This window comes from Spodoptera frugiperda, chromosome 3 (assembly GCF_023101765.2).
Source record: "Spodoptera frugiperda isolate SF20-4 chromosome 3, AGI-APGP_CSIRO_Sfru_2.0, whole genome shotgun sequence".
NCBI lineage: Eukaryota > Metazoa > Arthropoda > Insecta > Lepidoptera > Noctuidae > Spodoptera > Spodoptera frugiperda.
Window position 1 is genome coordinate 4846147 of NC_064214.1, and position 14089 is coordinate 4860235.

The 14089-nt window shown below is 33.9% G+C and overlaps 1 protein-coding gene across 3 annotated transcripts in view; it reads right to left on the reverse strand.

Moving 5' to 3' along the window:
• The window catches only part of LOC118274004 (acetylcholine receptor subunit alpha-like 1), a 238800-nt gene that overhangs the window by 53615 nt on the left and 171096 nt on the right, over window positions 1-14089 (reverse strand). The gene's annotated exons all lie outside the window — the stretch shown is intronic.

Below are 14089 nucleotides of genomic sequence, written 5' to 3' on the forward strand. Positions count from 1 at the left end.
ACAAGTTTGTTATGCAAACATTGCAGACGAGCTCTTTTATTAACTATAATTTATTTGACTTACTTGTATGTCACTGAAATAATGAGTAATAAAGAAAGAGAGAGACACCGAAAGAGAAAGAGAGAGAGAGAGAGAGAGAGAGCGATAGGATAGGAGAGTGAAAGAGAGAGACAGCACGAACGGGAGACAGGAGAAGGGGCACAAAAGAATAATAATTAATAACTGGCAAAAAAACAACACCCTTCCTTCAATTGAATAAAAAGATTTTAAGTAATAATAATTGTGTTTCTTGTATTAAGGGTATAACCAATAAATAAACGAATTCAACAGTTATATTTATTTAACTTAAATACCTAAACGGTTTTGTTTAAGCAGGGTCAAATACGAGATCAAAGAGATATTTTGGATTGCAAAATAAATGCGGATGGGCGAAATAAATGTTTGAAATACTTTAATTTTGTTCAACAATGTTTACTTATCTACAACCAAAGGCGGTCTTCTGGTTTTATGTAAAGAGGTACTCCAAATTAAATCATCAGGTGAAAATATTATATAAACGTGTTTTATTTTCATAATTTAAATTTTTACTTTAGTTTGCTGAAATCTGTTTGTTCTGTAATATTGTAATTTTTGTAATCTGGTTGGTAGTTATCAAATCAGGCTTCCTTTTTTTATCTTTGACTACAATTTTAAGACAACACGGTTGATGCGGTGACTAGACACTGGGCCACGTGTAGTGGGTTCGATTCCCGCAAGGAGCTAGTCTTTGTGTGTTTTTGCGCGAACAGACAAACATACATACATAGGTACCCAAAAACTGTTATATTTATAATATTAGTAGGATATACTATAATGTAACATTCAACATAGTTCACCTAAAAGCAAAGTTTCTAAATGTAATTTTAATATTTAAAGTGTAAAACCACATTGAGTTAGTTTCCACGTCAGTTGTTCTGACTAAATAGCTGTGTGGTTGTGTTTGGCGTACTCGTAAATTTTTAATGATCACTGACAGCTCTTAACAATGCGATTAAAATCATACAAATGGGAATAGCGGATGATAACGTATCAGATTTATATTATAGGTTATTTCATTGGTTTATAGATTAATTTTTGGCATATTATTATATCTATTGAGTAATGTTAAATTATTTATTTTAAAAGAATGAGGTGAAATGATTGTCAATTATGATTGACGAGCGATAAAATGACGTATTGTTAGTGAATACAAGACCCACCATTTATACAGATTGCTCGAGTACTTACCTACTGTTTTATATATACATAGACCAATCTTGCAGTTAGACTCAAAAACTTCGTAGGTGTGTAGAACAAACAGTTGAACTGTACAGTTTTATCTAGATCGAATCAAGAATAGATAAAACTGTACAGTTAAAACTGCACAGTTAAATCGTAGGTCTATACAGTCTACACATCATACGATATAACAGTACAGTCCGAATGTACAGTTGAAACTGCATAGTTAAATCGTGTGTTAAGCGTGTATAACGTTGGCGTAATGTTACGCACGTTACGCCTTTTAATAAGTAACATTGATTTTTCTCCAGTCCATGTCATATTATGAATCGAATTTCTTGCACTATATTCCCAATTTAGATTCTAATTTAATATCCAATCCTCAGATGTCCTATCATTTTCCTGTTTATTATACAGTAATAATAGAGAGTTTGTTAGTCAACTAAATCCGCGGAGCCACATGACAGATCATTAATCTTGCCTAACATCCGGATCTTAATATACAATATAGTTTATCTACTCGTAATGACTGTACAACTAATTTCTCAATTAAATGACAACTGTTTCTATCTGAATCTGTGGAATTTGGTTCGAGTAATATTTTTGGTATACGAATAGTTTCGTTATTGACATAAAATATGTTAAGGTTTCACTAAAAAAATGTGATACTTAAATGGATTTCGAAAGAAAACTTGCGTTAGTAACCATATTAATTAGCTAACAATAAAACTTAAATCCAAAACAACCAAAGAGTTGTTACATCTTCAAGTACATCCACCAGGGCATGTAACCTACCAACGCCTAATAAATTCTAACCGAGCAATTCCCAAGACTATCAACAACAACGATAACATATTTGCAACTTCTAACACGTAATACAAACTTTAGACCGTGTATCTCCTACTGCAAGTGACTGGGGCAACAGCTGCATCGCACTAAGTAATGGCTTCCTACATGACACCAGTGATAGCACCCAGCAGACTACCCACACTGTATTTTTCATGTAGCTTCAAATTGCTTTCCAAGACAGGTAATATTTTACTCCCAATGACTCGGACAAATGATCGCTTACATATTTGACTTCGAAATAGAATAATGCTTCCCGCTATGAGCCTTCTACCTACCATTTCATTTAATTTTATTTGAAGCTCTTCCTAAGTGTGAGGACTTCAATTGGATCCATTTTGAAAATAAAACTGAATTTAGGTTCGCAATCGAATTTCCTTACGAATCTTCTTCTTTCAATTTTGCGAGCCCATCCGAAAGTGTTCTCAAAAGATTACCATACAAGATACCATTGGGCGCGCATTCGCTTGGTGCTCTTTTGCGAAATTGTGTCATGTCATATTCACCACTTCCCTTCACTTGTGTCTGTACTATGAAACGGTAAAATGTCTCAAGTCTCGCGTAGAGTCTGGAAGTGTCCCTCGACGAAAGCGATCCACGTAAGTGACTTTATTCTTTTGAATACGCTCCCGTCGAGAATTAAACTACCAACAGTTATATTAATAAAAACACTACTATTAATGTATTTAGATTGATAAAAAGATATTTACCAATTTCTTATATTTTTTAGGCTTTAAGTTAAAAGCTAATAAATCTAGGCTAATTACTTATTCATAAAGAACAAAAGAATTGTACAAGTCAACAGATACGATGGTAGCTCGAAAACAAACATACCTTTCGATCTGCCATCTCACCAAAATAGAAGGAAAAAATAAACTGTAGAAATAGCTTAAGACTCGAAGCAAAGGCTCTTCAAACAAAATCTGAAACTATAATTAAATTAAAATGAACTTCGGAAGAAGATACCGGTAAACGGGGCCGATATTTTGAGGTTTATTTTCAAGCTAGTTTAAATATAAAAGTTCCTTATTCAGATTCAATAGGAGAAGGTAGTATCTAAGTGCTTTCAATGGTAAATTCAATAGCTATTCACGTCGCTACTGAAATAGGTGTTGAGTTCCTGCATTTTGCATAAGGCTCTCAATATTTGGAAGAGTCTTCGTTTATGCTCTGTAGTCGTTTAATGCTGGTAAACTTACATTTATGGGCAGTTTCTAGAATATTTTCTTAAAAATAGAGAGAGTGTCATGTAATACTTACTCAGGACTGGAAGGACTAGGCGTTAGCAATTGTTTAGGAACAAAATCATTGCTAAGGAATAGTTTAAGTAATCATTAAATGACTCTGAGTGCGTAATCATTTTTTTTATATCGAAAACAATTACTAAGGGCTGGGTTAAGTAACCATTAAATGACTCTGAGTACGGCGGTGAGTGTGGCAGTTAATAATAAGTATAGAACCCCTAAGCTAAAATAGATGACACTTAACATTATTTTTTTATTTTGCACCAATCTATAAGCGACGACACTTAACAATAGAAGTAAAGGGAAAGTTTAGGTACGCGTTCTCTCACAATATAACTCTCCACTCTTAAATAACTCTTACTTGGTTGGTGAAAACAACACGTTTAAGCTTGCAACCACTCGACTAACGAAGTGATTTATTTGTTCCATCATAACTACAAATAAGACATCAGAAAACACGAAATACTTCAACAACATAGTATATAAAACTGGCAATATTTCCACATAGTCAATAGCAAATAACGCTACGAAGCTCAGAGGCACGCACTTAGTCTCAACACTTACAATACAACGCAATATTCCTCTCGAAATATCAATATCATACAATATCTACAAAACGTACGAAACACATGGTTCATAGTTCTCTGAACTAAAGCGTGTTTTAGAACAAATCTTCCCCATTCTCACTATGTATAAAGCTGCTACGTTCTACATAGATATATCTGCAAGCAGTGCCATATGGTACCAGAAACTGTATGGTATTAAATCCTATATTATATTTGTCGTGGTATGGAACAGTCCATTCTGTGTTTCATGGTTGGATTGAGAAGAGAAACTCCGTAATTAAGTACTGTATTTATAATGATAGTAAGATGTAGTTGTACTTTATATTCGGAAATCAATAATGTCCCATATGAAATCTTCTGATTAGACAACATTTTCGTTAATTTCTGACTCTAAAAAAGACGATAGAATTACTCAAAACCTCAAATATTTTGTTAACAGTCACAATCTTAAAAAAAACTTTTTTCTTATTCAAATTTGCTCACTTTTATTCTAACTTAATACAATATACTCCCCTTTCTAAACTAGAAGCATCAACAACACCCATATACAACCTAAATAGACTAAGAAGCTATATAAAAACTATTTCTCACAGCGAATAAAATGACCATCTCAATCTTGCACGAATTTCCTCCACTTTTCAAAGCTGCTCATCTATCTAGGAGGAACATACGCCGCATTATGTACACTGCCATTACTCAGTAAAGAGTCGGTAGTTTTTCACATGGAATTCGCACGAATTCCGATAAGGAAATGCATGTGAATTTGTGGAGCTAAGAAACAAGCGATTCTTTATACACTTGGTTGCGTTTTGTTTCGTATATTGGTTGTTATTAGGTGTCAAGTGTATCTATTGAGTCTGATGGGGTGTGATGCGCGGAAAAATATTATTAGGTGTTTCAATGTGCAATTTTTTCCGGGTTCGGTTTAGCCTCGTTATTATTGTAATGGTGTTCATTATTGAAAAAATCAATAATGAAATTAATAGGTATTGAGTAACCATATAGCAATACCTACATAGAATTATAACTTTTGTGAGACATTTGTGAGTTAAAATAATAAATTTAATATTTATTATTATTTTAACTAATTAATTATTATGTTATGAGGAGGAATTCCTAGTTAAAAGTTACGTAATTAAGCGATAATAATACTCTAAATAGAAGAACAAAAAATCTAGCTTATCAAGCCAAACTTAACATAAAAGCAACAAAGATTTCACTTCAAGAAAAGAAAAAGCGAATTATTATCCACCCAAACACCTCAGAAACGGTTTTAATTCAACGCAGATTAGCACTACAACAAATTAACATTTCCACTTGAATATTTATGTTAGATGTTGGCTACAAATTTGTGGTTTTACTAGCCTCTGTAGTAGCGAATACATTGCTATTCGAAGCCACGCGCGAACCGAAGAAAGGTTTTTGTTACGAAGTGAAATGCGCACAGAATAGAATCGGTCTATTATATATTTTAGCTTAGAATTGTCGCGAGGATAATGTTGTGGTTTTACAATAGAATTGTGTAATACTGTTATGGAGTTACAGCATCCATTTTAACGAGTTTTTGAAATGTCTTACTGTGTAGCTGTGTAGGGAACGTAGTGTTGTTATTTAGCAGTTCTTATATTTATTATTAGTCATGTATTTGTGAATTCTTTGTGTTTAATGCAAGTCATTAGAACAACTCGATTTCCCGATGTTTGGTTGTTAGTTTTTTTAATTATAAATATTGAACCTTTTTAAGCTGCTATATTCAATCCACATGTTAAGCGTGGAGGTTATTGCAAATCCTTTTGTGCAGAGCACACCAAAAGTCTAGAACTGCACTGTTATGCTACGCGTTTTTATGTAATAAACGTGAACGTACAGTGAACGTACAGACAGATCACCTGTACTAATGTACTATACATCACACCCGAAACACCAGAGTCGTTACTACAAGCGTTGCTGGCATTTTGGGGGTTAGGAATTTAAGTCGGTTTTCTGGGAGGCCGTGGTACCTACCATTCCGGACAAGTCGTTCGTGCCGAATCATGGCTCACCCACACATTATGTTGTCTTATGAACTGTTAATGAAGATAATGAGTTCTAATAGCAAGAAAACAGACAAATTTACCTAATAATAATATCATTTATTAATAACAAAGAATTTATCCATATAACAATACACATCACATAAACACAGCCAATTATTCCCCTCTAATAGATGTGAGACACAAAAGATAATCTCACAAACAAATATATTGTCCTAACAAACAAATATTATTCCTTTATCAAAAGATCAAAGGTAGACCTTTCTTACTTTATCTTTTATATTACTGTGTACTTATTTATTATGTTTTGGTGATCAGTTTACGAATAGTTTTCAAAAGGATTGGTAATGTGTTGACAATTGTTTTGTCTTTGGATCGTGGATAGGGTTGACATATTGGCTTTCAAATAAATGTAGGTTATAAATCAGAATTGTCTAGGCTCTGTATAAAGTCTAGGTATATGTAAGAATGACTTGATTAAGGACACAGGGAGCCGCTGGATGCAGGTCGCTTTGTTGATGTGAACGACTGATTTGATGATGATGATGATCTAAGATTAGCACATCCATCAAGAGAGAGATAGAAAGATATAGATATAGAAAGAGAGAGAGGGAGAGAGAGAGAGAGAAAGAGAGAGCTAGAGAGCGGTAGAATATCTGCACCATTATGATAAAAGCGTATTCTTTATTATTTTTCAAAGGCCGGCAATGCACCTGTGACGTCTCTGGTATTGCGGGTGTACATATGCAACATCACATAAGATATGTATACACCTCCGATAAGATATGTATATACATATACATACATATAGCTATGTATGTCCTTAAAAATATTACATGTTCCACCATATACTTCACGAATATTGTAATGGTGTAAGTGTTCTAAGGAAAAAATCTTTCTTTTAGCCTCCATCTTATTGGATTATCCTATTCGTGTGAAGAGGGAGAGTGGTTGCCGTCTCCGTAATGGGTTCCAAGTCCTGCCTCTCTAGTTCGAGACGTAATCGTATCTGCGTGGTAAAAATATTAGTAATTGTTTCATTTTTACGTATTTGTTTTGTTTTTGTTTGTTTGTAACAAGTATACAATGCCATTATACGGATTAGCATTCGAGATTTAGAAAGGGAATGTTTCTGTGGTAAAATTTTTGTGAATATTTTTGGAAAGCGCTTTAAGTGTTATCAAGAAATTATGAAAAAAAATGTGAAAATTGAATTGTAATACATTAGTATAAGACTTCTAGCAATTTCTTTATAATCCTATTATTACTTAAACTTAAAAATTATCACACTACCACATTGCACTAATATTATAAATGGGAAAGTAAGTAATTTTGTTTAGATATTTATTCGCCAATCAAGCACCAATTATTGAACGGATTTTGATTGTAATAGGATACTTTTTATTCCACAAAACACGAACGAAGCCGTTGGCAGAAGCTATCGACTAATACAATACTAACATCATCTAAATAAGCCAATTTATTTAGCAAACCCAGCTTAAGTCTCTAAATAAGAAACTAGAGATCACAAAGTCATTACAACAAAAATGAGAGATAAAAGAATACTATCAAATAAATATCAGAATTAAAAATAAAAAGACGGTATCAGCGTAGCCCACTACCCAGTATTTCCCACTCATTGCGCTTTCCTATGTTCCTGAATAGTAATGCATGCACTTGCCTGATAGCGGATATCTTATTCAGGTGCTGTTCGAAGGTAGTTTATGATGCGCTCGTACTATTGAACTGTTACATTTTATAGGAGTTGGAGCGAAATAAAGAGATTTCTTTGTAGTAGCTTTCTATGTAAGTTTAGCGTTTAAGTGGTAGAACATGTAAAATTCTTGTACATTTACCTATTGATGATTGAAAGACCATTTTATATGATAGTAGCTTCTACCAGCGGTTTTGTCCGTGTTATCGTGGGATAAAAAACAAATTTTATCACTCAAGTCAGCCCATGCCCTGTCTGTATACCAAATTTCATCAAAATCCGGCAAAAGCTTCAGTTATTGACGGACAAATATCCAAACATCTAAACAAACAAACTTTCACATTTATAATATTAGTGTGATTAATATGGTTAATTTTATTTATATAAAACTTTTTCTTACTCAATCTTTTTGATTTGATTTCCTCGAAACAGCGACTAGGCAGATTATGTAAAGTTCCTTTTACCTAATTGTAGGCAAGGAAAAAGTAATAAAAATCGAATAAATTTTCTAGCTTAGTATCACTCCCACAAAATCTGATGATACAAATCCTAGTATGACTAAAAACTACGTCAAACAATAAAACACTAAAAAACACTATTTAGTTTTTAACGATTTGAACATTAGTGTTGGTAATAAGTGCAGTCGTGATCCGGTCAGTTTACAGGGAACGTAAATACAGCACGTTCGCGTGTAATTACACAAATGTCGCGCTTTCAGCGTGCACTGGGAATGTTGGAGGTTGTATACGGGTGTTATTGAGCCAGGAAAGTAGCGTATGTAGTAGCGGGTAGCGATTCACCGTATGATAATTATATTTTTGTCATTGATCCTGTGTGGTCTCTTGATAGTTAGTATAATTTCCTCTTATTCCAATCTTTATCATTGACATCTTATAAGTGGCAACTACTGAGCACAGGACTCGTCTCACACGGCGAAGGTTTGAGTTAAGTTGAGCATTTATCACCTCGCTAGCTCATTGCAGGTTCAAACTTATAATTAGAAATTATAACTCCAGGTTTCCTCACAATGTTTTCCTTCAACGCTTGTCAGTGGTGACCAAAAATAATCATAGAAAGTAGGTACGTATAACTCAGTCGTCGATGTCATATTGGTTATTGCCGTTGGTACGTTTCGAACACACACGCACTCTCATGCATGAAGAAGCGGGCGTCTTAAACCTCCGCTACCGGAATATTCCAGTTCTCAATAAAAACTACAATAACAAACCGTTGTTTTCCTGGCCCCATAACTAGCTGGCAGTAGTAAAATATAATTGGTGCAGAGCTTAAAACTAAATCGTTCTCTCTTTGTTAAGGAAATCTCGTAAGTTGCGTTGCGTTTTATTTTCGTTAGCTTTTGTTATAAGCACCACTTATTTACATATTTACAATGTTTTCTGTTGTAGTGTGTACTGTATTTTTAGAGAAATAGAAATTATGCAATGTTTTTAACACTAACTTTTAATTAGTTTTGTTATTAATCCTAATCTATGTGGGTGAGCATTTGAGTGTTGCCTTATATTTAACGGGAAAAAATTACATAAGCTGTACATAAAAAAAAATATTGATCCCGTAATTGAACTTGCTTGGCTGAAAAATTTGCGACACTCGACATACATAGTGAAAATGGTATGGTATGAAAACTTTGAAAAAAACATCCAACATGTCATTATAACTAATAAGACTAACTAATAACTTATTTTACAACAAACAATAGCTACCAAAAAAACAAATATATAATAACAAGGGATATTCCTTTTTAAAATAAATTTATGCATGGCCGTAATAAAATAACCGTCACTTTGCATCAAAATGTATAAAAAACGACAAAGAGTGCACCCCCAGGGACGACAAGAAAGGGGAGAAACGTGATGAATTTTAAAATTGGAATATCGCAGCTTCTTTTTATCGATATTCAAATTAACGAATCAGAGGCGATCAATTCATAGTGGCGGGATAAAAAGGAATTTCTTTTGTTTGTAATTAGGGTTGAACTTGAGACTAATTTGTTTTCTAGACATTTTATGTCAAACGTACGATATAATGTGAGTTTTGTGAGAAAATTCCGATGTTTTCTTTTCCTCGGAAAACCATGTAATATTATCATTTGTAACATTTAACATTTTGTTTCCTCATCGATAACTTTAAATGCGCTACTGTATATTCAAAATTGTTCTTTTATATATTATTAAACAATAATAAGTACAATTATTTCACTTCTTGCATAAACTCTCAAGAAACACTCCAAGTATTTTAATTTCATGATTTTATGAACACATTTCTAAGCAGAGAAGAAAAAGAAAAATATAACAAGCATTTTTATTTGCAAAGATCTCAAACGAATTCCTTTACGTAATCATAAAATTCCGTTAAACGTTAAAATTTCAAACTAGATTCTAGAACGTTCGATGTACAAAAATCGACTAATCAGACCGATACCTTTGAAAGAAAGAGCCAATCAGTGTAAAGGCTTGTTTGAAAAGGGAATGCCATCTCTACGCCTAAAGAGCGGTTAAAGATTTTTTTTATAAAAAATAAAATTGGTTTTCTGTTCCGCTGTTTTTAAGTGATTGCGGGTATGTATGTGGAAAGAAAGGTTCCATTTATTTTTACAACAAAATTCTGTTTTCATGTGTATGGTTTCTGATAACATTTTTTATAATAAAGTCGGTTTGGTGAATACAACTGTCACTGCTCATTTCTACTCTTCCACGGGTATCATAAGAATCGTCTATGGAATGTTCATCTAGCTTGTCAATTGTGGAGACTATGATAAATCTTCCAGGGGACTATCACATCTGCCTTCTCCGAGTGAGAAGAGGCCTTTGGTCAGCAGTGGTCACTTATAAGGCTGATGAAATGATATCTACTATTCAGACTCTAAATTAATATCTCTATAAAAATATTTTGTCTCGCTACTTATAAGAAACTAGCTTTTGCCCGCGGCTTCGCTCGCGTTAAGAAGTATTATTATTAACTAGCTTCCGCCCGCGACTCCGTCCGCGCGGATGTCGGTCTCGCGTGGAAGTTTTATTTATCCATTTTGAGTAACTCTGACAATGACATCTTATAAATATCTATTGATTGGACCCAAATACGGCGAGGCCCATAATAATTAAGGAGATCCCTCTATTGAGCTACTGCTGTTGAGCTCGCGTTCTGTAGAATAAAACTGAAAAATAAAGATTTTTTTCTACGTATTTTTCAAGGATAAAAAGTATCCTATTTTATGCCCAGGATAGTAAGGTATAATTATACCAAGTTTCATCGAAATCGAACCGTTAGTTTTCATGTGATGCCTTCATACATACAGACAGACACATAGACAAAAAAAAAATCATATATTTGGGTTTGGTATCGATCCAGTAACACCCCCTGCTATTTATTCTTTCAATATTTTCAATGTACAGAATTGACCCTTCTACAGATTTCTTATAATATGAATGAATGAATGAATGAATGAGAGTTTTATAAACCTAAGAGTAGACAAATACAATCAGAAAGGTCCGAACTACTAAGCTATCGGGAGTTATACGTGTTATTGTGAGTCAACCATAAAAGATAGACATTTGCTGTCGTAGAATATTTTTTAAACAATTTTATGGAGAACATTTCCGTCATACATGATTTCTGTGTAGCTTTAACCATTAAGGCTGCACACGCGACGGAAGCTTAAAAAATGGAGTAAGTTCTCCTGTTTTCCCAACATTTCCCTTCACTGCTCCGCTCCTATTGATCGCAGCGTGATGAAAAGTATACTATAACCTGCCCAGGAGTATGAAGAACAATTGTACCAAGTTTCGTTGAAATCTGTCGAGTGGTTTTTATTTCTATAAAGAACATACAGACAGACAGACAGACAGACAGACAGACAGACAGACAAAAAATTTTCTGATTGCATTTTTGGCGTCAGTATCGATCACTAATCACCCGCTGATAGTTATTTTGTAAATATATTTCATGTACAGAATTGACCTCTCTACAGATTTATTATAAGTATATAGATATAGATTAGGTATGGTTTTTGCGGCTTTACTTTTGTTTAGCGTGTGTAAAAAAAATTAGGGCCTACAAAACTTCTTTGTGCACAATATCACATATCTTTACTAATCTGTCATTAGGCGCTACGCTAAAGTAGCTTTATGCATGCAAAGTCTCAGTCCGATTGGTTTAAAATTGACAAAGTTTCATACAAACTTTCATCCCCTATTTTATCCCCTTGGGGGTAGAATTGATCAAAATCCTTTCTTAGCGGATGCCTACGTCATAATATCTACCTGCATGCCAAATTTCAGCCCGATCCATCCAGTGGTTTCAGCTGTGCGTTGATAGATCACTATGTCAGTCAGTCAGTCAGTCAGTCACCTTTGAGTTTTATATATTTTTATAAGTATATAGATTAAGTATGGTTTTTGTGGCTTTACTTTTTTAGCGTGTGTAAAAAAAATTAGGGCCTACAAAACTTCTTTGTGCACAATATCACATATCTTTACTAATCTGTCATTAGGCGCTACGCTAAAGTAGCTTTATGCATGCAAAGTCTCAGTCCGATTGGTTTAAAATTGACAAAGTTTCATACAAACTTTCATCCCCTATTTTATCCCCTTGGGGGTAGAATTGATCAAAATCCTTTCTTAGCGGATGCCTACGTCATAACATCTACCTGCATGCCAAATTTCAGCCCGATCCGTCCAGTGGTTTCAGCTGTGCGTTGATAGATCACTATGTCAGTCAGTCAGTCAGTCAGTCAGTCAGTCACCTTTGAGTTTTATATATTTAGATAGATAATCATGAAATAAACAATTCTCTGCTAAAAGTACTACTCACATGCTGGCATAATCTTACGAAAACGTAATATTACTGAGTAAAACTCAGTAAAACTTTTCTCCTTGTAATCTTACTCGATACACTTCAAGTGAAAAAGGTTTTGTTTCTATTTGATTCTCAAAGTTTACCCGAAATGAAACTTGAGTGAAGCTTTTGTGAGAATCTGAATAATAATAATATTTTCCATAATATAATCTACTTCTAAAGATTTCTATGGTAGCAATAAATTTATATTTATATTTTATTTCTTTTATGCCATGTTTTATGCACGGCACACGCATCCGACAGGCTTGACTTGACCGGAGATCACTCCGGTCAAGTCAGCTACGGTTTCACAGAATACAGACGAGTAATAACATATTCGTTGTATTTTGTTTGTCAATGTTAAGGATGCTTTTCGACTAGAGATGTGCTATTCTACGTTGATGATGAGTTTGGCTTCCACCAATCATATTGCGTAGAAATGCGTATAAATAGTATAGTGCGTGATATAGATTGGTGCTACGAGTAGTAGAGTGCAAATATTGAACAATATATTATAAAAAATACATTCGTACTTTCATAATAATGTATTACTACTACTAGATACGACAACAAAATCAATAGCAATCAACATTGTATCTCAAAATCACGAACTGAGCTAGCAACAACACACGTGCGACTGCGAACATAAAGTTTTGCACTCTCCATTCATATTATATCAATAAATGCATCGATGGCCGCACTCGATTCTGCTGTGGCTTAGTTAAATGAGTTCTGTCCATGTCAACAGCCAACTTAAATAGAATCGGTTTGATAGAATCGCGAAATTGTTCAAATGGAATATGTTGTTCTAAATTTATTAGGATTAAAGTGGTTTTTGGTTTGTTCTGATTGATTATGGAGTTGATTGGAATGTTGGTTTTAGTTTTAGAGCGACTAATTATTTATTAAGTGTGGTTGGTTCAGGTGATTAGCTCTGTTTTCGTGACTGATTAGTTAGGTTAGGTTTGTTTGTAATTAGTTTTTATATAAGTGGTTTTATAGAAAGATGCACATTTCCATTTTCGTTTTAGTCAATTGGATATTTGGATTTGAATTGGAAAATTTACCCCTACCAGCTGACAAAATATGAATAAACTTTATGTTAAAACTGAACGGAAAAAAATCTCGACAAAAGAAAATAAACGCCTGAAAAGTCGTCGCCTGTAACTGATGTAAAACAAAAAACACCGTATCAAAGAGCGGCAGCTCACAGAACACAGAAAAAACGAAAACTATCAACTCGAAAATTGCTAACCACGAAAATTTTATACTAACCTGTTTGTTAAAATTCAAAAACCAAAATAAGCTGAATTTCAACGAACTAGTTTGCCCTCAAACTTTATAACGTTCTACGAGCTAAAGTTAGGAAACTAAATGAAAATCTGTCGCCAAACATTTTCCGATATGGGGAAATATGTGGACGTAGTACAAACATACTTTGAGAAGAGCATCTACAAAGTTACATACATTGTAGGTCTAGGTAGGACGAAACATAATGCAAGCGTTGTTACACGTTGGTTTTTGTAAGGCCGTGGTATCACTCTGGTCGAGTCGACCCATTCCCGAATTGCCAAAGCA